The sequence below is a fragment of the Scleropages formosus genome, chromosome 5, assembly GCF_900964775.1.
Source record: "Scleropages formosus chromosome 5, fSclFor1.1, whole genome shotgun sequence".
In the NCBI taxonomy this organism is placed as follows: Eukaryota; Metazoa; Chordata; class Actinopteri; order Osteoglossiformes; family Osteoglossidae; genus Scleropages; species Scleropages formosus.
Window position 1 is genome coordinate 37275109 of NC_041810.1, and position 25655 is coordinate 37300763.

The following is a 25655-nucleotide window of genomic DNA, read 5'->3' on the forward strand; positions in this document are numbered from 1 at the left end:
CTGGTTGAGAAGAGTGGTTCCAGAACCCAAGCTGTGAGTCGAAGTGAGCTCGACTATATCTAGATGGTATCCCTCAACCTCCTGCACTAGCTCAGGCTCCTTCCCCACCAGTGAAGTGACATTCCAAGTCCCACAAGCCAGAGTTGGCGCCTGAGGTTTGGGTTGGCCAGGCACTCGGCCCCGACCACCGCCCAAAACAACGCACCGGCCCCTTACGGCCTCTTCAGCAGGTGGTGAGCTCACTGAAGAGCAAAACTATTTCCGTTAATCTATCCCTGACCCTGCATTTGTGTGTGAGATAAGGTGAATGTCTGTCACGCCCACGTTCTCATGTCAAATGTCTGCACCTGCCCCAGATCAGAGCTGCAGGGTATAAAAAAACGTTCCTGCACACCTTGTTAGGAAATTTTTTTTTCTCCCCTCATCCCCCCCCCCCCCCCCCCCATCACCCCTCCCTCTTTTCTTTTTCTCTTCTCAGTGATTCAGAAAGAACTGGCGGCCACCGCTCCAGAACCTGACTTTGGTTAATCAGCCTTGCCAGTCTCGTCCCTCGAACAATGTTTGTGCCTCCATTGACGCCCATCCCCAGTAATGATTCTTGCTTGCTCCTTGTTGTTTTCTCAAAAAAAGGAACCTTCTTTTGGGTCTACACTGATCCCTAAGGCTCATGCCCTCATCATTGACAATCTCCTTGTCTTGGGTTTAAGAAAGCAAATTCAGCTTTTACAGTCACCCCCCTTAGTTTAAACTTCATGCACAAAGATCACATAGAGCTGTAAAATATTAAGATATATAAGGGTTTCACATATATGTGAGTTTAAATGTTGCTAAAATGGTGAGAATTTAATTTTCATTATTGATACACATTACTGACAGTCTTACTTTAGTTTACATTAATAGTGTAGCAGTAGTACAGGCTAAGCCTAAGAGTAACAAGTAACATTGATATTAGTATTAGTTATGGTGCTGAACTAGCCTAACATTTCATTGGCCCATTAAAAAGAAAATTATGAGTTGAAGCACTTTACTATACCCTGTTACATTCAGCCAAGCAGAACTTTTTATTTTCACTTGTTGCTTTTTTGAATTGCTATGAAATTGATCTGAATATCACATCTTGATGTCCAGTTTTCTGTATGTGATTTAGAAAGGGCATTTACATTTACATTTATTCATTTAGCAGACGCTTTTGTCCAAAGCAACGTACATCTCAGCAAAAGTACAATTTATGCATTACATTAATAGAAGGAGACATAGCTGCAGACATGAAAGTCTCAAGCAAACCTAATTTGTTACCTATCACTTGCTGCACCAAGGTTCATCGATCAAGTAGGTGCATAAATCAGAATCAGAATCAGAACGAGCTTTATTGCCAAGTATGTTCGCACATACAAGGAATTTGTCTTGGTGACAGGAACTACCACAGCACAGACAGAATGACAGTGACAAGGCACAACGGCTGGGATGCGGCAACTACAGCAGCACAGCTGGGGCTAGCCTTGGAGGGGAAAGCGCTGACCGTGCTGCTAGACGTGAGAGCGGACCAACACCACGAGCTGCCCGCGCTCACGGCTGCCCTGAGACGCCGTTTCGGCCAACGCGAAACAGCGGACTATTATCGCGGACAGCTCACAGCGACGACGCGGCAAAGGCGAAGCCCTGGGAGCGCTGGCCGCGGATATCCAGCTCCTGGCGCGGCGGGCGTACCCGCAATACCCCGCAGATATCCAAGAAGACTTGGCGCTGCAGGCATTCCTCCGAGCGCTCGCCCCAGAACGCCTGCAGCAGCATGTTAGGCTTGCTGCCCCGGCTAACCTGGAGGCGGCGCAGCGAGAGGCGGAACGCGCGGAAGCCGTCCTACGGGAGGCGAAGGAACCCGCGCATTCTTGTCGCTCCCTGGAAGACGTCACTGATGACGAGGTGGAGGGAGAAGCTGCGCGCCAAGTCGAGGCACCGCCTGCGCGCCAACGGCCCCCTATTATCTGCTGGCGTTGTCGGAAGCGAGGTCACCAGGCGCGCCACTGCAGAGAGCCCGCCCCCGCGGCACCTCAGGGAAACGGCAGAGGGGACGCCGTGAGGGGGTTTCGCCCTGTGAGTCCGCCCCTTCTTGGGGCGTACCCTCGTTCCCGGTGGGACGCCTGGGGAAACTCCGCTGCCTGCAGCTGCCCTGCCTAATAGAGGGCGTGCCCTGCGAAGCCCTCGTGGACACGGGGTCTACAATCTCGATCGTCCGCAACGGAGTGCTGCCTGGAACGGCGCGCCATCCCCCAAAGGGATGGACCGAGGCGTCAGCGAGCCTGCGCACGGTCACAGGAGAGACCGTGGCGATGTGGGGGAAAAGACGTTTGCGCCTGGCTGTGGGCAACCAGCTGCTGGAGCACGAGTTCTGGCTTGCGGAGATCCAGGATCCATGTATCGTAGGAATGGATCTCCTGGCCAAGGCAGGGGCGGTGCTGGACCTGGGCAGACGGTCGCTACAGCTGGCAGGTGAGAACATTGCCCTCACTCACATGCGGCGGCGGCGGCGAAAGAATCTCAAAACGCGCGCCCTCTCCGCCAGTTCACGAGTGCAGGGGACCGGGGCTGCGCACCAAATGGCAGTTGAGGGAGAGCCCGAGGCACACAGCGGGGGCTCCTCTGGTGCAGGGTGCGTCACGCAGCCCTCAGCAACGACTCGTGAAGCGGTGCAGATGCTGTGGCAGCGCAGCGGGGCAGAGTTAGAAGAGGGTCAGCGAGAGCAGTTGAAGGAGCTCCTGAACGCCTTCATGGACATCTTCGCCAGCGCTAGGCGATGCGGTCGCAGGCGGATGGGGGCCGCGCCACCCGTCTCAATGTGGTGCCGCACCAGGTCCGTTTTGGTGCAGTCTTCATCCCGGGCTGCGATATAAAAGACAGGATAGAGAAATCCCGATACCCTCCTACCAATTTTTTTTTCTAATTTTCTTTTTTTTTTTTTTTAAATATTATAAGATACACAAATAAGCAAGTACAATGCCGGAGTAATGGCTGAATAAAGGTTGTATCTAGGGATGCTTATGGAATTATGATGCGTGAACAGTTACACTGTAAATGAGCTGGAGAGATCTTGGGGAAAGTGGATCTGGAAAAGGTGAGTTTTCAGACCCGTCTTGAAAGTAGACAGAGTTTGCGCAGTTCTGAGTGACATGGGAAGGTCATTCCACCACAATGGACCCAGAACCGAGAACTTTCGTGGTTCCTTTCGTGCGCGGGACCACCAAGCGAGCAGAAGTAGAGGAGTGAAGGGGCCTGGCTGGGGTGTAGCGGTTGATTAAGTCTTGTAAGTAGCTGGGAGCAGTTCTATTGATGCATTTGTACACAGTAACCAGGGATTTGAATTTGATTCAGGCAGCTATAGGAAGCCAGTGCAGAGAAATGAGTAGAGGAGATACATGGGACCGCTTTGGCAAATCAAACACAACTCATGCAGCAGCATTCTGTAGAAGCTACAGAGGTTTGATGGCATTAGCCAGAAGGCCACACAGAAGAGAGTTGCAGTAGTCTAGACGGGAAGTCACCATGGCCTGGACAAGTAGTTGGGTGGAGTCAGTAGTGAGGTAGGGACGGATCCTACGGATATTATGCAGGATGTATCTGCAGGACCGGGTTGTGGCTTCAATATGTTGAGAGAATGACAGACTCGCATCAATCGTTACTCACAGACTCTTAGCGAAGGAACTAGGCTAAATGAGTGAGTTGTCCAGTTTGATCGAGAGGTTGTGACAGGAGGACAGGCCAGCTGGGAGGTAAAGAATCTCTGTTCTGGAGAGGTTGAGTTGGAGGTGGTGATCATACATCCATGAAGAGATGTCCGACTGGCAGGCAGCAATGCGTACGGAGATGTCTGACGCACCAGATGGGAAGGAGAGGGAGAGCTGGGTATCATTAACATAGCAGTAGTATTTGAATCCATGGGAGGCTATAACAGGACCGAGGGAGGAGGTGTAGATGGAGAAAAGAAGAGGATCCAATACCGAGCCCTGCGGAACACCGGTTGAGAGAGGCAGAGGAGAAGAACGAGAGCTCCGCCAGAACACTTGATATGATCTGTTAGAGCGGTAGGACTCAAACCATCTTACAGCTGCACCTTTGATCCCAAGCTGGTTCAGAGAGGAGAGTAGAATCCAGTGATTGACAGTGTCGAACACTGCAGACAGATCGAGGAGGATGAGGACCGAGGAGAGGGCGGCGGCTCTAGCAGCTTGGAGGATGTCAGATACTGCCAGAAGAGCGGTCTCAGTGGAGTGACCAACTTTGAAACCAGACTGATAACCATCAAAGAGATGGTTCCGGGTGAGGAAATCAGACAGTTGATAACAGGTCTCCTGCTCTAGGGTTTTAGACAGGAAGGAGAGGAGAGAGACTGGTCTGTAATTTTCAACCAGATTGGGGTCCAGGGAGGATTTTTTTTAACAGAAGTGAAATTAGATAGAGCAGTTTTGAAGGCAGCTGGGAAGCAGCCAAAGAAGAGTCAGGAGTTGATGACTGTAGAGATGAAGGAGGAGAGTTGCAGGGAAAGTTCTGAAGGAGTGATGATTGGATCAGATCAAGCGAGCAGGTGGTGGCGCTGCGCAATATCAGGTGGTCAGTGACTTCAGATTCAGAGAGTGGCTTGAAGTTGGAGAGGATAGCTTCTCAGGGAGGTCCAGAATGAACCGGGCAGGCTGATGGTGAGAATTTTTCAGTGATCGGTTTGACTTTGCCTCTGAAAAACAAAGCAAAGTCTTCAGCAGTGAGAGAAGAGGGAGGAGGAGTGGTGGGGGACACAGAAGGGATGAGTAGGTGGCAAAGAGTCCGTGTGGTTTTTTTGGATGCAGACTGTATTTTGTTGTGGAAGAAGGAGGTTTTAGCTGATATTTAAGCAACATTGCCAAATGCTACAAAATCAAATATGGTGCATGTTTCCAAAATATCCTCATAAGAGACGAAGGAGGAGACAAGAGGTGCAGTGCTTGTCTGTGAGGGGTTTTATTTGCTCATAGTGCAGGGAGAAGGAAAGCAATGGAAAAGGGGGGCAAGGAAAAGGTAGGAAGGGGCTTCGTGCAGGTCAGGGAGGGCAAGGCCTCGGGTCAGTCGAGATGCCGGCATCGTCTATGGTTTCAGGTTCGTCTCTGTCTCAGTCTCTCGGGATTCGATCTCCTCCTCCATCTCTTCCCCCTACTGCTGGGTCCCAGGGAAAAAATAGGAAAGGTAATCAGCCCCTGCTGTGGCTGCTTTGCCCCCTATCTCTGCCCCCTTCCTGGGCCGCCTCAGCATGCTACAATCCTCTACATATTCTGTAACTTTTATAGTGATTTCTTTAAATGGCGGCGCGGTCAGACGCAGCGGCTGCTCCGGGTCCTAAAAACGGTGTTTTAATGTCAGTTAGTCTTGTCCCCTCGTCTTCAAAACCAGAGGAAATACAACAGAAACATCAGAAAGCTACACTGCAATATGTCTACGATCGCCAGCGTCTTCTGGAAATCGGCAATGCAGGTAACCATCATCCATCACCAACGACTACTGAGAAGCTAAGAGGCCTTTGTTTACTGCGGAAGCCAGACCCCGAGACCGCGGACTCGCCTAAGGCTGCTACCCGCACAAGGAGGTGCCGCAAGCGGTGTGAGAGGGGACGCAAACGCGCAAGCGCGGAGGCATACGAGCTAGGCTAAAGGCTAACCCCACAAGACCAGCTCTTCCAACAATCTTGCTGTCAAATGTACGCTCACTAGAAAAAAACTGGACCTAATTCGACTCTGCCGGACTACACAGCGTGAGACAAGGGAGTGCTGCGTGTTTGTTCTTACCGAAACGTGGCTAAACAACAACATCCCAGACTCCGCCATTCAGCTGCACGGGCTAACATGCTACCGAGCGGACAGAGATACAGCACTGTCTGGTAAGACTCGCGGTGGCGGCTTGTGTGTATATTAACAAGGAATGGTGTAACAATGCTGTGTTAGTGTCAAAACACTGCTCGTCGCTGGTGGAGTTTATAATTGTCATGTGCCGACCCTTCTATCTGCCGAGGGAGTTCACAGCCATTGTCATCGTTGCTGTGTACATACCCCCTTGTGCAAACGCTAAGGACGCGCTTCGCGAACTTTACAGCGCTATCAGAAAGCAACAGACAAATAACCCTGACGGCTTTTTCATAATATCCGGTGACTTTAATCACGCAAACTTAAAGACAGTCTTGCCAAAGTTCTACCAACACGTGAACTTTGCAACAAGAGAAAACAACACATTGGACTTGGTTTATACAACAGTAAAAAATGCGTATAAAGCTGCACCCCGCCCCCATTTCGGGTACTCAGACCACATCTCTGTTATGCTAATTCCAGCATACAAACCACTTCTCAAACTTGCCAAACCAGTCCAAAAGCTTATCACAGTATGGCCAGACGATGCTACCTCAGCACTACAGGACTGCTTCCAGGACACAGACTGGAACATGTTTAAAGAGGCAGCCACCTACCATGACCACACAGACCTGCAAGAATACACTGAAACAGTGACTGCTTACATCAAAAAGTGCATTGATGATGTGACAGTCACCAAGACCATCACCACACGTGCCAACCAGAAGCCATGGATGACAGCAGAGGTCCGTGGGCTGCTAAAGACCCGTGATGACGCTTTCAGATCGGGAGACAAAGCAGTCCTCAAAACAGCAAGAGCTAACCTGTCCCGTGGCATCAAGAAAGCAAAACGGTTATATGCACTAAAAATCAATAACCACTTCAGTGACAGCAAAGACACACGGAGTCTGTGGCAAGCTATTCAGACCATCACAGACTACAAGCCCCTGCCACAGGCCTGTGATGACAACACATCCCTCCCAGATGCACTTAATGAGTTCTATGCACGGTTTGAAATGCAGAATGACAAGTCTGCACACAAACTACCCACACCTCCCAATGACCAGGTGCTCTATCTGTCTCCAGTCGATGTTAGGAAGACCCTATCTAGGGTTAACCCACGCAAGGCTGCAGGTCCTGACAACATACCAGGCCGAGTACTGAGGGACTGTGCTGAACAGCTGACTGATGTCTTAACAGACATCTTTAACATCTCATTAAGCCAAGCAGTTGTCCCCACATGTCTCAAGTCCACCACCATCCCCAGTACCAAAGAAGTCACCTGTGTCCTGCCTGAATGACTATCGTCCCATAGCACTGACCCCATTCATGATGAAATGCTTTGAGAGGTTAGTCATGCACCATATCAAATCCAACCTCCCCAACACACTTGACCCGCTCCAATTTGCATACCGTCCAAACCGCTCTACGGACGATGCCATCTCCTCCACTCTCCACCTGGCTCTTACCCATTTGGAAAACAAAGACTCTTATGTTAGATTGCTGTTCATCGACTTCAGCTCAGCATTCAACACAATAATCCCACAACAGCTCATCAGCAAACTAAACCTGCTGGGCCTAAATGCCTCCCTCTGTAATTGGATCCTGGACTTTCTAACCGGAAGACCTCAGTCAGTCCGTGTCGGCCACAACACCTCCAGCACTACCACAATGAGCACAGGTGCCCCACAAGGCTGTGCGCTCAGCCCGCTGCTCTTTACGCTGCTGACCCATGACTGCACTGCCAAGTTCAGCTCCAACCACATCATCAAGTTTGCTGATGACACAACGGTGGTAGGTCTCATCAGCAACAATGATGAAACACCCTACAGAGAGGAAGTGGTACAACTAGTTGAATGGTGTGGTGCAAACAACCTGTCCCTCAATGTGAGTAAGACAAAGGAGGTTGTGATGGACTTCAGGAAGAACTCTGTTGACCACCCCCCGACCATCGACAGCTCGACTGTGGAGAGAGTCAGCAGCACTAAATTCCTTGGAGTGCACATTACAGAAGACCTCACCTGGACCACCAACACTACATCACTCTCCAAGAAGGCGCAACAGCGGCTCCACTTCCTGCGCCGACTTAAAAGAGCAAGTCTCCCTCCTCCAATCCTCACCACATTCTATAGGGGAACAATTGAGAGTGTGCTAACCAGCTGCATCACTGTCTGGTACGGGAACTGCAGTGCAGCAGACCGCAAGACCCTACAGCGGACAGTGAACACAGCTGCAAAGATCATCGGTGCCCCTCTCCCCTCCATTCTGGACATTTTCCTTGCACGATGCTCCAGAAAGGCCACCAGTATCGTGAAAGACCCCACTCATCCCTCTCACAGTCTCTTCCAGCTCTTGCCATCAGGAAGACAGTATCGGAGCATCAGAGCCCGCTCTGCCAGACTGCTCAACAGCTTTTTCCCTCAGGCTGTGAGAGCCCTCAATTGCAATCACCTTGCCACCCTCTGAAACCTCATCCACAACCTTAGCTCCTGAAACCAGGATCCACTCTCCCCCCCCTCAACCCACCACATCACACGCACCACATGTAAACTGTTGGATACCTCCTGTGGAAACACACTCTTTTCCTTTCCATATGCAAACCAACTGCTTTTTCTTTTCTCTATATGCACCAGACACTTTCTTATAAAACCTCCAATGTTACAAGGACTTAACAAGATAACACAAATGTTTACTTGTGAATGCACTACAAATCATATTGCACTATTCCTTCTTAAATACCTCTACTGCACAGTTATATGTAAGTACTTGTATTGTATAGTTAACTGTTTATAGTATATGTATATTTGCACTAATTTCAGATTATCGACTTAGTAAATTAGTTATGTAGGTCTAAAAGCTGTCCTTAGGTCTAGTGTTGCATGTTATATTTATGCTTATTTTACACAGCACCGTGGTCCTGCGAGACACGACATTTCGTCCCACTGTATGTCCACACATGTAGTGGAATGACAATAAAGCTTGACTTGACTTGACTTGACTTTAAGATTAAGTTATTTTCCACTGTTTTTACAATTTATAAATAAATGTATGAAAATCAAATCCGGGAAAAGAGCTCTAGTACCCCTAAACCAGTTCCAGATGTGCCAATGCCTCCACCTGGGATAACTAATTCCAGTGCCAAGCCCATTGTTTTGCTGGCTTCTGAGGACTTGGAGTCAGACAAAGAAACTCCATCCACTTCAAAGTAATGAAATCTACATGAAATTTTTGGAATGATAAAAGTGATGAGAAAAGGTGTATTTGTATTTTTCTGCGAGATGTGTAGCTTTGGAGAAAAGTGTCTGCTAAATGAATAATATAAATATAAAAGGATGAGGAGAATTTAAGTGTTGCTGTGGAAGCAACTGATTTTCTGAAATGAAGTGAAATAATGCATTTCTCTTATTGCTTTTGATAGTTGATCGTCCAGAAGGAACCCTTTGAAAAGAAAGCGACTGTCTCAGCCTCCACCACACTCCCTGTTGATCTTGTTCGTTGAGGACACCAAGAAAGAACCATCTCACTGCCCTGTTCCAACCACCAGACATCACTCTCACCTCTGAGTGGACATCATCACACACCACTTTTACCCCAGAGCCAGACACCATTGTCATCCCCAGGCAGACTTGACTGGACATCACAATTGCTCTCAAGAAGACATCACTGAATGCCATTGTCATCCCAAGACTAACGTGATGGACCTCACGTTCACCCTCAAAAAGATGTTACCAGACGCCATTATCTGTCATGTCCACGCCCACAACTCAACCGACAACACCTGACTCTGCTCCAGCACCTGATTAACCGCTACCCTTTAAAAGACCCTCCTCAGCTCCCATACCTTTGCGCAATCTCGTCAGGGACAACCGCCCTTCCTTGTGACTCCTTGGGCATACGCATCTCCAGTTCTCAGTTCACATTCTCCGGTTTTGACCCCTAGCTTTGTTTCTTGACCACGTTCACGGATCTTTGTTTTGACTCCGATCGCCATTCGACCAACTCTTTGCTTCATCTCCTGACCTCGCCCATGGATTCCCACTCTGACCCCTACCGCCGATCGACCAACCCTCCGCCTGTCCCCAATACCAAGAACTTGCCTGATCCTCTGACTCCAGACGAACGACTCCGCACTTGGGTCCCCGTTTCCGTCCCGGTTCTCTCGGCCTTTCGTGACAATATCATCTCACAGTACACAGCAGTCTTCACAAAGATCTGGGTTTGTATTAAGCAGGCACCACCAATCACCAGATCAACAAAAATAAAAGGTACAGGTGGTCCCCGATTTATGATGGTTTGACTTACAATTCTTTCGACTTTACGATGGTAAGCTGGGGATAGACATTCAGTAGAAACCGTACTTTGAATTTTGAATTTTTTTCCGGGATAAGCAATATGCGGAGCGATATTCTCTCACGAAGCTGGGCAAAGGCAGCAATCCGCATCTCCCAGTCTGTCACGCAGAAGTGTGTATTAGGTGTATTAAATGCATTTTCAACTTAAGATATTTTGAACTTATGATAGATTTCGTGGAACATAACCCCATCGTAAATCGGAGACCACCTGTAACTACTTATATGGCATAAGCAAGATGGACCTTGCTGAAATTAAACTGTATAGCATTAAGTTTTCCAAGTATTTTATTTTTTACTAATTTTCATTCCTTACATGTTCATTCATTACATTTATTTTGAATAAATGTCTTTATAATGTATTTAGAATGAAAGAAGAAAGTGGTTTAGCCCTGCTACAGTACACAGATCTGTCATAGTTTCCCTTTAACGAGGACGGATTCAAGTGCAGAGTTTCTTGAAAAGATATTTAATAAAGACAAACGTAATCCAAAAAACAAAGTCATGGGACAGGCGTAGGTCAGGTGATCAGCAAACGTAGTACAGAGGGCTAGACAAAGAGCGTGGTCAGGAAATACAAAGGCAAAGGTCGATATCGGGAAAGGTTCGCTGTAACACTACCGAAGAGGAAACAAGGGTGGCAAAACGAGGTTCTGCATCCAGGCTTCCTCAGCATCCCTCTTTATACTCGTTTCCATTAGGAAACGGCAGGTGTCGCCAATGCGAGGGATGTGACAAGATCTTTCATGTTACTGTTAGTTTAGCTACTAGACGATCAGTACATACAAGCGAAGGCATTATTATGGAATGCTAATTTTCCAGTTTCTTTTTTTTTTTTTTCCATAGAGGGTTGCCCGCAACATCAGGGTTTCTAAAGTTGTGCCTTCACCTTCTGTCGGAGAGAAGAGACATACTAGCAGATCATGTAAGGAAACTAAATTAGGAAACTTCATATGGAGGGGACTGAAAAGCTGCCTGAAGTAGTCCAGATGGAACACCTCAAAGCATTATTTGACTGTGATCAAGAGTTACAAGACGACAGAATATGGATATAGGGGTAAGACGAAAAATTTTTCATTTGCTCATTTTTTCTATAAATTTTCTGCATATCTTTTGGTATTTTGAGAAACAGGTACTGTGGAATGACAGAAATAGTGGCATTTTGTGTCAATAAAGGAAGTTTTCTCTACAAATGGCATAGTTTCTGTATTATTCAGGACAAGAATAAGCAGAATAATGAACGATGAAACAAAATATGTAAGTCTGACTTCAGATGTGAATACTGCACTAAGCATTGTTTATATCCTGCTAATCCAAATTGACATCATTGCTAATGTTGTGAAATAATTTATTGACATTAATGCATTAAAAAAGGTTCTAACTACAAAGCAGGTCTTCATGAAGCAATGCTTGCTGGGGAAAACAATGAACTAATAAATTCCATATATACAGAGAAAATACTTCTCATGTAGTTGACAAATAGAGATGTAACAAGTGCTGCCACTTGCCACCTTTGCAGGTAAGACACACACACACACACACACACACACACTTTCAGAACCGCTCGTCCCATACGGGGTCACGGAGCCTACCCGGCAACACAGGGCATAAGACCGGAGGGGGAGGGGACACACCCAGGACGGGACGCCAATCCGTTGCAAGGCACCCCAAGCGAGACTCGAACCCCAGACCCACCGGACAGCAGGACCGTGGTCCAACCCACTGCGCCACCGCACCCCCTACGCAGGTAAGACAATTACACACATTTGCATATGTATTGAAATGTCAGGTGCAACCTAATACCAAGGTATAATTCCTACATTATCCTAGACTGTAAATTATATATATTTAAAAAGAACACAATTCAAATAGTGAGGAGCATGGTGGTGCAGCAGGTTTGGCTAGGTCCTGCTTTCTGGTGGGTCTGGAGTTTGAGTTCTGCTTGGGGTGCCTTGTGATGGACTGGTATCCTGTCCTGGGTGTGTCCCTTCCCCCTACAGCCTTGTGCCCTGTTTCACCAGGTTAGGCTCCAGCTTGTCACGACCCTGCCCGGACAAGTGGTTTGAGACTGTGTGTGTGTGGGTGTGCGCAATTCAAATATAGTGTATATGCTACTTTGCTTTCATCGATTTTTAGTTTGACATTAATAAAATACAACAAACTACACTTTTCCAACAAAACCACTTTTTTCATCAAAAGTGCATCAGAAGTCCATGAAAACTGGTCGGGCTACTGTGAAGGATATGGTAAACAAGTTGACTGGCAAGTACGTCATGGCCTCGCATGGCATCGCTGGTGAGTTTTATTGTATGTTTTAATGTTTATTCAAGAGAAGTTTTGTTATTAAAGAACAATCAGCACAAAACATTACGTTATGCTTTTTTAATATTGTAATTATTTTCTTCTAGATTTCTCCCCAATACACTTTTATGTAGATTACTATGAAGGGATCAAATGGGGAGAAAGCTTCTTTAAAGAAGACAGCTCTTTACCAATTGCTCATCAATTGTTAATTTGCAATGTTTACAGTTTGTCATCTTTCCGTCCGGAATGTGGGTCATCACACCCAAGTGCAGCGCAGACGCGCACAAGGTGATGGGAGGATCCGAAGGTTGTGGTCAGGAAACTAGCACGGGTCATCGAGGCACAGACGTCGTTATGAGGAGAGCCCGAAAACCGTGAGTCGAAGATCAGGCAATGGGTCGGAGGAAACAAGGAAGACAAGGAGAATCAGGAGGAAGAGGGTCGAGGAATGGGAGCTAGGACAGGGAAGTCAGGAAAGGTAAACAGCGTGAGGCGAGAAGCTCTGGTGAGCAGTAAGGCTGAACGTGGTTCCGCAACCTTCTGAACTCCGGGCTGTCCTTTTATGCGCCTGTATCCTTATCAGCTGCAGGTGTTCCTCGTTGACGAGGTGGAAGGCGTGACACAGTTTATCAATAGAAGTGCATGCATCTGAATGTGCACACTATTCTGAACAAGTTCAGATTCTAAATATATATATATATATATATATATATATCCATCCATCCATCCATCCATCCATTTTCTTGACCACTTAGTCCTTCTAGGGTTGCAGTGGCAATAGGGAGAGCAGAGAAGCCCAGATGTCTCTGTCCCTCGCAGCTTCCTCCAGCTCAATACGAGGATCCCCAGCCACTCCCAGACCAACTGTGAGCTATAATCTCTTCAGCTGGTCCTGGGCTGACCTTGCTGTCTTGTCCCAGTTGACTGTGCCTGGTATGCCTCCAAAAAGGAGGCGCCCAGGGGCATCCTTACCAGATGCCCGAACCACCTCAATTGTCTCCTCTCAATGCAGAGGAGTAGCGGCTCTACTCTGAGTTCCTCCCAGATGTCCAAACTCCTCACCCTATCACTGAGAGCGAGCCCCACCACCCTGCGGAGAAAACTCATTTCAGCCGCTTGTATCTGCCATCTTACTTTTTCGGTCATTACCCAGAGTTCATGACCATAAGTGAGGGTAGGGACATAGACCGATCAGCCAATAGAAATCTTTGCCTTATGGCTTAGCTCCCTCTTCACCGCTACAATCCGGTACAGCAACTGCATTACTGCTGCCACTGTCCCCAGTCTGCAGCTGAGCTCACTTCTCCCCTCACTCATGAATAAGACCCCAAGATACTTCAATTCCTCCACCTTGGGCCAATTTTATGCCCTTACCTGAAGGGGGCATGCCATCCTTTTCTGTGAGAGAACCATGGACTCAGACTTGGAGGTACTGATCCTCATACCAACTACTTCACGCTCGGCTGCAAACCGTTCCAGTGCATGCTGGAGGCATCCATGTGACAGTGCCAAAAGGACATCATCATCCTCAAAAAGCAGAGACATCGCCTTCCGGCCCCCACACAGAATGCTCTTCTGCCCTCGGCTGCACCTTGATATCCTGTTCATGAAAACCAAAAACAGAAATGGGGACAAAGCACAACCTTGGCGGAGTCCAACACTCACACTGAATGGGCTTGACTTAATGACGAGTATACAGACACAGCTCTCACTCCGTGTGTAAAGAGACTGAATGGCCTGCAGTAGAGGCCCCGGCACCCCATACTCCCAAAGCACCTCCCCCAGAATTTCACTCCAAAGAAAAAAGTATGGCAGGACATCTTATAAATTATGTGAAATTAGTAGAAATCTTTTTTTGTAGTAAAATATATGCATTGCACTAATTTTTTTTTCTTTTGCAGTTTTTCGTGCAAAACACACACACATTTTCTAAACCGCTTGTCCCCTACAGGGTTGCAGGGAACCGGAGCCTACCCGGCAACACAGGGCGTAAGGCCATGGGAGGAGACATACCCAGGACAGGACACCAGTCTGTCGCAAGGCACTCCAAGGGGACTCAAACTCCAGACCCAGTGGAGAGCAGGACCCAGTCCAACCCACTGCACCACCGCGCCCCCAACTCGTGCAAACACATTTGAATCATAAAAGTGTAATTTCAAGTGATACTGTAATTTAATGTCTGTTTAGCACAGCAAGATATGGGAAATGTGAAAATTTAATTTTATATAGTAATTTAAACTTTGCGGAATATATGTACTGCGCATATATTCCGCTTCCTAATATCCACATGATTTCAAATTGCCTTTGATGCCAAATGTCCATGTACATTCCTCTTGTTTCTCAACTGTTTTCATGTGTATTCCACATGCTGTGCCCACTGCACGTATAGTTATGCGTATAGATAAAAGTAATCGGTTTTGTATTTGTGCAGCTGTCAGTTGGTATTTATTTATTTCATACTATTCTATTCTATTCTGTTTGCGGTTTGTCAGAGTGCATAGAAAGCTAAAACTTGTATTCCTGTATGGTTACCTGGGTGTCACTCAGGCTCTTTGATTAATTGTGCCCCACTCTTTGTTCTGTTCATTTTGGATATTATTGTCAGAGTAGTTTTGAGCTTGCCTCTCAGCTCATGTGAATTAGCCTGGTTGAAATTGCAGCAGGTGATGGGTCGCAGTAGTGGCAGCCGCAAGGTGCAAAGACAAGGAAGTCTATCTATGTGATTCCTCTGAAAGAGGCCTCCACCACGTCATGAGTTCTCCCATCAGCATCATATTCCCTGAGGGATTATGCATCAAACATATTAAACATCAAAGTTTTCTACAGCAAACTAACTGTGCATCATCGCCATCCACCACATGAAAGGGACAGCTCTTGAATATACAGACACCCCTCTACTTACATAAATTCGACTTTCGTAATATCCAGTTTTACGTAAAAAATTCCTGGCACTGTCATGTCTGGTTCTGGAGGGAAGCGGCAGACCCAAGCACAGAGCGGTATACGTGGTGTAATCGGGGAAATCCAAGAGAGGTGGTCAAAGAACAGGTGATTGGTCTTCGAGGTGGAAACGTCGTTACAGGGAGAATCCAAAGGGCGAGGTCGGTACACAGGCAAGAGGTCGATGATCATAAAGAGGTACAGGATCGTGGGAACAAGGGATGGAATCAGGGAAGGCAATAGGGAACAGGAATTAGAAGAGCTAGGAGGTTGCAAACAACAAGGCTGAACAAGGTTCCGCATCAGCTCCTGGTCTGACGCAGCCTTTTATGCCCCAGTCTGCGCTGCATCCCAGGTGTTCCGTGTCGGCTCGACGGTGTGGGCGTGGAGGTCATACACATTTGCAACAGACAGAGGCTGGCTCAGGTGAGTGCTCGTGCTCCTTTTTATTCACTTGGGTGAAGGACGGAGGGGGAACGAGAGCACCGGAACGGGTATTTGGCGGCAGGACTTCGGGGACTGCAGTGTCGTCATGGGCCTCAGGAACGACGGTGCAGGGGTGCGGGGTTTGAAAACGGTGATCAGGCATACGTCTGCTGTGTGCATCCTCCTCGTCTCTTGTCTCGCTCTCTCCTCACTGGGAGCCCCGGGGGAGAAATAAAGGCGGCAATTAGTCTCAGCTGTGGGCAGCTGCCCTTGGGCTCCGCCCCTTCTTCTTGTCACGCTACAACATTATTTAGGGATAGTGCTTTTATTTTACGGAAAACATCTGAAATACACACACATTTTCAGAACCGCTTGTCCTATACAGGGTCACAGGGAACCGGAGCCTACCTGGTAACACAAGGCGTAAGGCTGGAGGGGGAGGGGACACACCCAGGACGGGACACCAGTCCATCGCAAGGCACCCCAAGCAGGACTCAAACCCCAAACCCACCGGACAGGAGGACCGTGGTCCAACCCACTGTGCCACCGCACCCCCCGTCTGAAATACGTTACGCACAAGTTTGAGTAACCAGACAAGGCATGAAGCTGTACCATCCCAGTTCCCGCGGTTTTTGAGCCATGAATGCAACTCCTCTCCTTAGTGTAGTGCCTTTTTAGCATATTTTCTACCCTATTCATTATTACAAGGCTTGGTGGTAAATGTGCACTTGAAGAAAAAGGAGAACCATCTTGCAAGCATACAGCAATCGATTTGGAGATTAACAACATAATAAGGCAGTATGAAGGTGGACAAAGATTATCGTCTATAACACAGGAACATGGTTTAGCCGTATTGACTATAAGTACGATAATGAAAGTTGCTGATGGAGGCTTCACTGGAGAGTACTCAAGTGCTATTGTACAAGAATCAAGGATCTATGTGCTAGTAAAATGCCTGAAAAATGTAAACTCTTGACCCTATTCTACAGTCAAAGGAGGAATACTTGAGTAGGAAGGTCACTTCTCAGCCTAATGGAAAGTCTAGGCAGTGCATTTAATTTTTGTGTTTCACAAGAGAGAGGCAAAAGTGGGCTCCACTTCACGTGGTGTGCGAAAGAGGAAGAGAGAGAAACACACACGAAAATTAAATGTAGTCATGACCTTCAGTGTCTGTGATCGACGTCACATTTTAAAAGCACGCACCAAACAGGACACAAAGCAACTAAAGAGAAGAGTAATAGCTGTGACTGAACTCCCGGAGTCACAAAACGAGTGTTAAACACGGGGAAGAATTAAAATCCAATGAAACCCTGCTACAGAAACGAAACGCTGAAGGGTGCGTCTTTCCTCGCCTGAGAAGAAAGAGAAAGACCGAAAGGAAAAAAGCCTAATACACATGCTATTCCAAGGTGGTCTCCCATCCAAGTCCTAACAAAGCCTGACCCTGCTTAGCTTCCAAGAAAGGAGGAGATCAGGTCTGTTCGGTGCCATACAGCCACAAGCAAGAACAAGTGCCCTGTGAGCCCTACTTGTAGCTGCTGCTTGCGAAAGGCACACACACAGAGCATGACAGCGTGCGGCGTGTGCTCGGGCTTTGGCCGCACGGAGCGAAGTGCACTTTTGCTCCTCTCTTATGAAACGCTCACGAGAGTCCAACGAAATGCGGTCATGAATTTCAGTATCTGCGATCGGTGACACATTAAAATCGCGCACCGAACTGGAGGAAAAGAAAGTCAAGAGAGAATAAACGGTTGCGAATAAACTCCTGGGGTCACAAAAGTGTTTGACGTGGGGGAGAGTTAAAATACAGTGAAATCCTGCTACACAAACGATGCACTGAAGAGTGACTGTTTCCAGACAATAAGCGCGCTTCAGGTGGGGACCCTGACTTGGAGCGTGAAAAAGTGGGGGGTGGTGGAGAGGGGCTCCTTGCGTGCGAAACAAAACAGAGAGGAAAATAAAATGAAATAATAAATAAGTGAATACATAAGTAAGTGAACAATGAAATTATTATTAATTAAAAAAAAAGGTTTACAGCACCTGCTATTCCCAGGGGGTTTCCCATCCAAGTACTAACCAGGCCGGACCCTACTGAGCTTCCGAAATTAGACAAAATGGGGGATATTCAGGGTGGTATGGCCGTAAGCAAGCGGGAAGGCCGTGCGCGCCCTACTTGAAGCTGCTGCCCGCAAAAGGCTCATGCAAAGAGCGCTCAAGCATGCGGCGTGTGCTTGGGCTTTGGCCACATGAAGCGGAGCGCACTTTGCCTCTCTCTTGTGAAATGCTCATGAGAGTCCAACGAAAAGCAGTCATGACTTTCAGTATACGCGATCGATATCACACATTAAAATCACGCACCAAACGGGACAAAAAGAGACTCAAGAGAAGAATAAACAGTTCTGAATAAACACCTGGAGTCACAAAAAGTGTTAAACATGGGGGAGAATTAAAATCCAGTGCAATCCTGCTACAGAAATGAAACACTGAAGAGTGACTGTTCCCAGAGAATAATTGCGCTTCCAGGTGGGAGCCCTCACTGGAGCCTGAAAAAGTGAGGGGTAACAGAGAGCGGTTCCTCGGGTGCAAAACAAAACAGAGGGGAAAATAAAATAAATAAGTTAATCAACAATAAAATTAGGATTTAAAATAACTTTAGTATGAGTTACAGCAGGAAAACACTGCCACACAATTTTAATCTGCCTTTAAAATGCAATTAATTTTGCCAATACTTTCTTTCAGCGGAATGACCAAAAATTGTTTTTTTTGTGTGGTAGTTCTTCCTTTGAACATGATTTATTTTAACAAACAGATTTGAACATTATTTTTGTTGTGCTTCAGAAATGTATTCCTTAACATGCACATTTCTATAGTAAATGGCAACATGAGGGTAATTTAGCTCAGAGAGATAGGGGACTGGATATCTTCCCTCAAAACTCTTGCAATAACTGTTCTTATGTCTTTACTAAAAACAAAATTAGTCCTCTTGCATGAAATGTTAGGTAACCCTCTTGTTACCATATTTAGCATATTATCGTATCAACTCATGCGATTAACGAACACAACATAAATTACCGCAATCTACCCTTGTACGTGTATGAATCTTTTAAGTGTCACCATTCGCCGGCCTCTTGATGCAAAATGTCAACAGAGACAGCTGAGAAAGCTGAAACATTCAAGCCAGACTTCTCAGTTGTGGCTGACTCCAAGTGATATGCCATCATGAACTGATGCTTCACCGCCAGGGACAAGAGTATGCTTTTAAAGCCGCGTTTGTGATGAGTAACTTGCTTGAAAAAACTGTGTTTTGCCTCAAACCTCATTGTCCACATCCTAACTAGCGGACCAAAGCATCTGATCATCTGTGGAAAATGTTCCACAAAATGATGTTTTGGCAACAGCTTTATAGTCGGAAACACCTCTTGTAACCTAAATCTGTGGTCACACATCTTGGCTTCAAGGAAAGCAATGGATTGTGTCGTGTGCACTGGTGCAACAACCGATTCAACGATACCTTTAAGGTCCACAATAACCTGCCAGGCTGGCTCAGATGAGGGCACCGACTGTCCAACTACAAATGGAAGTAACCTCAGAAGACTCCAATTTTCGTGAGCATTTCCTCCAATACTTTTGTTAAGCAGGAATCTCCTGGGAATATCATGAGGACGGTTGCTCTTATCTGTCCATCTATAAGGACATTTCTGAATGGACTCATTGAGAATGTCAAGTGTGAAATATTTTTTTGAAATTAACAAGTTAATTGGCAGTGTGCCAGCTCAACTGGTAATATGCCTTCAAAGATGTCACGTGCAACATCTGGTGGGTAGCCAGTGCAGACGTTGAAATGAGAAAGATGTGCAGAGAAAACACACTGCCTTTTAACACCGTAACGAGGTTGTTCATTGTCTTGTGCTGACCTGCATGCACTTCATGCATCTCTCTGCTTCTGAGAGTAAACATGCCTGAACTCACTTCCTTCTCCTGAATTTCAGGCTTTTGTGCCACACAAAACCGGCAACAAATGCCAGTCTAGCAGAGAACTGACTTAATTTTCAATAATAATTTTATTTATTAACTTATTTCTTAAATCGGTGCTGGAATATTTTCTAGCAAGTGCGATATTTCTCTGATGAGCGATTGTGAAACCACTTTACAGCATTTAGAGATTATGCTTTCAAAGCTAAGCTAATCACACACATACACAAAATACTTGTAGTACTTTGGTTTGATAGTACATTAGAATTTCTGATGAAAGCAGAGCACAAAACTGAACTAAAAAAGATTAACCTACTAATTAAACTAGGATTATCTCATCCCTGTTTTCTTGTGCCCACCACTTCACAACCTGGTGTTAGCACGACTCAGCGTCTGTGCTCCTCAATCCATTCTGCCTCCTGCAGTCAGAGCTGCCTCTGCTCGACGCTAAACTAATTATTATTATGAACTGAGCCTTTTGGATGCTTCCATTTTTCTGATTTCAACAGACTTTCTCTGAGCCTTTTGTTTCGCCTTCACGTTTTGAGCTTTGCTATTCATCATGTTAAGCGACTGCGAAACTGTCATGGTCGGGTCTTGAAGGCAGCGGCGGACCCAAGTGCAGAGTGGTAATCGTGGTGTCTTCGGGGAAATCCAAGAGAGGAGGTCAGAGAACAGGCAAAGGGTCTTCGAGGTGCGAACGTCGTAACAGGGAGGATCCAAAAGGCGAGGTCAGTACACAGGCAAGATCGATGATCAGAAAGAGGCAGGAGATCGGGGGAACAAGGGACGGGTTCGGGGAAGGCGTGAACAGGAACAGGCTGAGAAGGTCGCTAACGAGGAGGCAGATCAAGGTTCCGCATCAGCTGGTGGTCTGACGCAGCCTTTTATGCTGTAGTCTGCGTTGCGTCCCAGGTGTTCCGTGTCGGCCCGGAGGTGTGGGCGTGGCAGAAACAGTGCACTTGCAGCTCCGACCACGTTAATACATATACTAGTTGTAGAGAAAGAGCTGAAGTAGCGGGATGGCGGAGCTGCGGGACACCCCGCTGACGTCCCGTTAACGGTTAAGATACCCACTAGCAAGATAGGTGAAGGAAGAGCTGCCGCTGAGCCATTAGTCATCTCCCCGTTGGTACAGCTGTGTATTTAATATAACGCTACGTATGTTAACCATTCACCTTCACAAGTAAGCTCATTTACCGCTGTAATACTAAGATACTATTTAGCTAACTATATTTTTAAGAAATCAGATGTTGAAGTGTAAACAGAACCCTATTGTTAATTTAAAAAAAAAAAATATATATATATATATATATATATATATATATTATACTTCGAAACCCAACATCAAGACTAACGCTCAGTGTTACAACTTCCGCAAGAAACAACTGCTATCGCAACTAGAGATTGATGAGGTACAACACAAATGTTACGGCAAGGGGGAGCCAGGACAACAGGTCAGGGGGGAGATATCATCATCCCCACACTCTGAGATTGGGCACCAAGCCCCAAGAACAATGAGCCCTTGTAAGCTGAATGCAAGAGCAGCTGACCTAAGAGATAAGATCATGGCTAAGAAGGACACCTGGAGCCCCCGTGGCCAATTACCAAGACCAAGTGAAGTATCTACTGAAAGTCTACTTGAAGATGCGAATGCAGCACTACGAACAATCCCTACTGTGACCATCGCTGAGACCAACCAGCTGATATACAACACAGCAACAGTGATCCTTGAGATGCTTGGATACAAGATGAGTACCGAGCATAAGAAGCAGTATCCTCCATGGAAAAGAAGGCTAGAGGCCAAGATCAAGGCAGCACGAAGGGAAGTTAGCCAGCTATCGGAACTGCAGAAAGGTGTGAGGAGAACCCTGCCTAAGAAGTACAGCAAGCTGTCTATACCTGAGGCCTTAGAAACTGCCAAGCAAAGACTCACAGCCTTGGCTAACCGCCTGAAGAGGTACACAAGAGAGATAGAGGGCAGAAGAATAAACCAGATGTTCTCCACAGAACCATCCAAAGTGTACTCTCAGTGGCAGGGTAATAACGTGAGAGCGGACCCACCAAGGTTGGAGACTGAGAAATACTGGAAAAACATATGGGAGAAGGAGGCATCACATAACAACAAAGCCCAGTGGCTAGTGGATCTAAGAGCAGACCACAGCAACCTCCCTGAACAGGATCCAGTAACCATCACAATGGCAGACATCCAAGAAAGAGTCTCGAGTATGAAGAATATATAAAAAATATAAGTACACAATATAGAAAAAAAATAGTCACTAGACATTATATATATATGTACAGGTATGTTCTATACAAGTGCAAGGGAATGTGAATAAGACATATGATGTGATAGATAGATATAAATATAAATAGCGTTGCGTATTGCACTGGTTTACTCTCTAGGGGGGATTTAGCTGTTCATGAGGTAGACGGCCTGAGGAAAGAAACTTTTCTTGTGCCTGGCTGTCCTGGTGCTCAGTGCTCTGTAGCGCCAGCCAGATGGCAAAGGTTCGAAGAGGAAGTGGCCTGGAAGTGAGGGGTCTAGGATGATTTTACTAGCCCTTTTACTGACTCTGGGCGAGTCCAGTGATCTGTTGAAGATCTTTGTGAAGATAGGGGCCAGCTTTTTAGACAGGCTGGTGAAACACCGTCTGGGCCCGGTGCTTTCCTTGTCTTCTGGTTGCGGAAGACCCGACACACCTCCTCTTCACAGATCAAAGGTGCAGGAGGGGGGAAGGTGGGGGGTTACTGGCGGTGTTAATCGATGCGTGGAGAGAGGGTCAGAATGGGTGTGGGGTGTGAGACAGGGTTCTTCAAACCCGCAATAAAACTCATTCAAATCGTCGGCCAGCTGCTGATTCGACGCAGTGCTGGGGGATGGTGTCTTGTAGTTGGTGATGTCTTTCACGCCTTTCCACACTGATGCTGGGTCGTTGGCTGAAAACTGTTTCTTCAGCTTTTCAGAGCAGTTTCTCTTAGCCACTCTGATCTCCTTTGCCAGTGTGATTTTGGCCTGTTTATGCAAGACTCTATCCCCATTCCTGTAGGCGTCTTCTTTGGCCTGACGAAGCTGTCTGAGTTTTGCAGTGAACCACGCTTTGTCGTTGTTGTATGTTAAATGAGCCCTGGTAGGGATGCACATATCCTCACAGAAACTGATATATGACGTTACAGAGCCTGTGAGCTCCTCTAGATTGGTAGCAGCAGCGTCAAAAACACTCCAATCAGTGCACTCGAAGCAGGCTTGTAAGTCCTGCTCTGCTTCCTCAGTCCATCTCTTAACAGTCCTTATGACAGGTTTAGCTGATTTCAGTTTCTGCCTGTAGGTGGGTATAAGATGAACCAGACAGTGATCAGAGAGCCCCAAAGCTGCCCATCGGACAGAGTGATATGCATCCTTTATTGTGGTGTAACAGTGGTCCAGTGTATTATTGCTCTGGTGGGACATGTAACGTGCTGTCTGTATTTTGGCAGTTCACGGGAGAGATTTGCTTTATTAAAGTCCCCGAGAATGATTATAACAGAGTCCGGGTGTTGTTGCTCTGTGTCTGTGATCTGATCGCCCAGCTGTTGCAGCGCTGCGTTCACACACGCTTGCGGTGGAATGTAAACACTTACGAGAATGAACGAGGAAAACTCCCGCGGCGAGTAGAAAGGCTTACAGTTACAATGAAGAGCGCTTCTAGGTCGGGACAGCACGTCTTCTTCGACGCTCTTGCGTCTGTACACCACCTTTCGTTGATGTAGAAGCATGTCCCACCGCCACGTGATGTCCCCGCTGATTCTGCATCGCGATCCGCTCTGAACAACTGGAAGCCCGGCAGATGTAGCGCGCTGTCCGGAATGGCTTCATTCAGCCAAGTTTCCGTGAGACACAGAGCAGCAGAGTTTAAGACATCCTTATTTTTTTGGGACAGGAGAAGGAGTTCATCCATTTTGTTGGGTAGGGAGGGGAGATTCGCCAGATGGATACTAGGAAGCGCAGTCCTGAAGCCGCACTTTCGGAGCTTGACTAGCGCGCCGGCTCGCTATCCACACTTGCGCGTCTTGGAGCACTTGAGCAGCACCGCTGCACCTCCAACTACACACACACACACACACACACACACACACACACACACACTTTCTGAACCGCTTGTCCCATACGGGATCGCGGGGAACCGGAGCCTACCCGGCAACGCAGGGCGGAAGGCCGGAGGGGGAGGGGACACACCCAGGACGGGGCGCCAGTCCGTCGCAAGGCACCCCAAGCGGGACTCAAACCCCAGACCCACTGGAGAGCAGGACCCAGTCCAACCCACTGCGCCACCGCACCCCCCACCTCCAACTACAATGTCCAGCAAAATGTCAGAATAATCAAAAATCAAAAACTGGTAAAATATTGGGTGGTGTGTACTGCTGAATGTTCAGCAGTTCTTCCCTGGTAAAACTGATTCTAGGAGTATGACTAAAGACAGGACAAACTAACAAAAACAGTAAAACAGCTGTGGAGCTCAACACCGAGGCGGCCATTTGTGGTGCAATCACCTATTTGGATCACGGGGGAGAATTAAAATCCAGTGAAATCCTGCTACAGAAATGAAACATTGAAGAGTGACTGTTTCCAGACAATACTCACGCTTACAGCACCCGGTATTCCTGGGCGGTCTCCCATCCAAGTACTCACCAGGCCCGACCCTGCTTAGTTTCTGAGATTTTAAGAGATTGGGCGTATTCAGGGTGATATGGCCGTAAGCAAGTGCCAGTGCCGCGTGCGCCCTACTTGTAGCTGCTGCCCGTGAAAGGCTCACACAAAGAGTGCTCTAGCTCCACACCTAACCATAGCACCAGCCCGAAACCTAACTCCAACCTTTACCATATTTCCAACCCTAACCCAAGCTCCAGCCCTAACCCTAGCTCCAAATCAAACCCTACATCTAACCCTAACCATAGCTCCAACCCCAACCCTAGCCCCAACCCACACACGACTCGTACATGCTCAAAATTTTTTTTTTTTCTCCTATCCACAGCCTACCCCTATCCAAGAATACAAACCTGCTCTGGATACTTAAACCCCAACCACATCACAGCACACCCACCACAGAAATTTCAACCTACCTGCAATTCCACACGAGAGTCACAAGGGGGGAGACATTACTCCGCAACAAAAAATGAGAAAAATTCTCTGACAACACATGCGACTCCCACAACTGGACACCCCATTAACACACACATGCACACATACATAACGCCTTTACACACCTCCCAGCAACGCTTCATTCACCAGCATCACTCCACCATGCACAAACACACCGAAGACAAAACTGACATGTTACAACCTGGAAGAGAACACGTGTTGCCAGAGTCACCTGAAATACAACTGTGTAAACGAAGTCCATAACTCTCCTCAGCCTAACCCTAACCCTAGCTCCAACCCTAACCCAAGCTCACACCCAAAGACTTGCTCTGACCCTAGCCCTGGCTCACACTGTAACCCAAGCTCTATGTGCAGCTCCAGTCCTAACCCTAGCTCCAACCTTAACCATAGCTCCTGCTCTATCCATAGTTCCAAGCCTAAAACTAGCTCCAACCCTTCGCCTTCCTCCTACCCTAACCCTAGCTGCAGTCCTATCCCTAGCTCCAAGCCTAAGACTTGCTCCAACCCGAATCATAGCTCAAACGCTAACCCTAAGCTCCAACCCTACCCTAAGCTCCAGCCATAACCCTAGCTCCAAGCCTAACCCAAGCTCTATGCTGAGATCCAGCCCTAACCCTAGCTCAGACCCTGACCTAAGCTCTAACCGCAGCTCCAGCCAAAACCTTA

At 47.2% G+C, this 25655-nt stretch overlaps 1 pseudogene; it reads right to left on the reverse strand.

Moving 5' to 3' along the window:
• Nucleotides 1-24469: 24469 nt before the first annotated feature.
• Nucleotides 24470-24588, reverse strand: LOC114910618 (uncharacterized; annotated as a pseudogene).
• Nucleotides 24589-25655: the final 1067 nt, after the last annotated feature.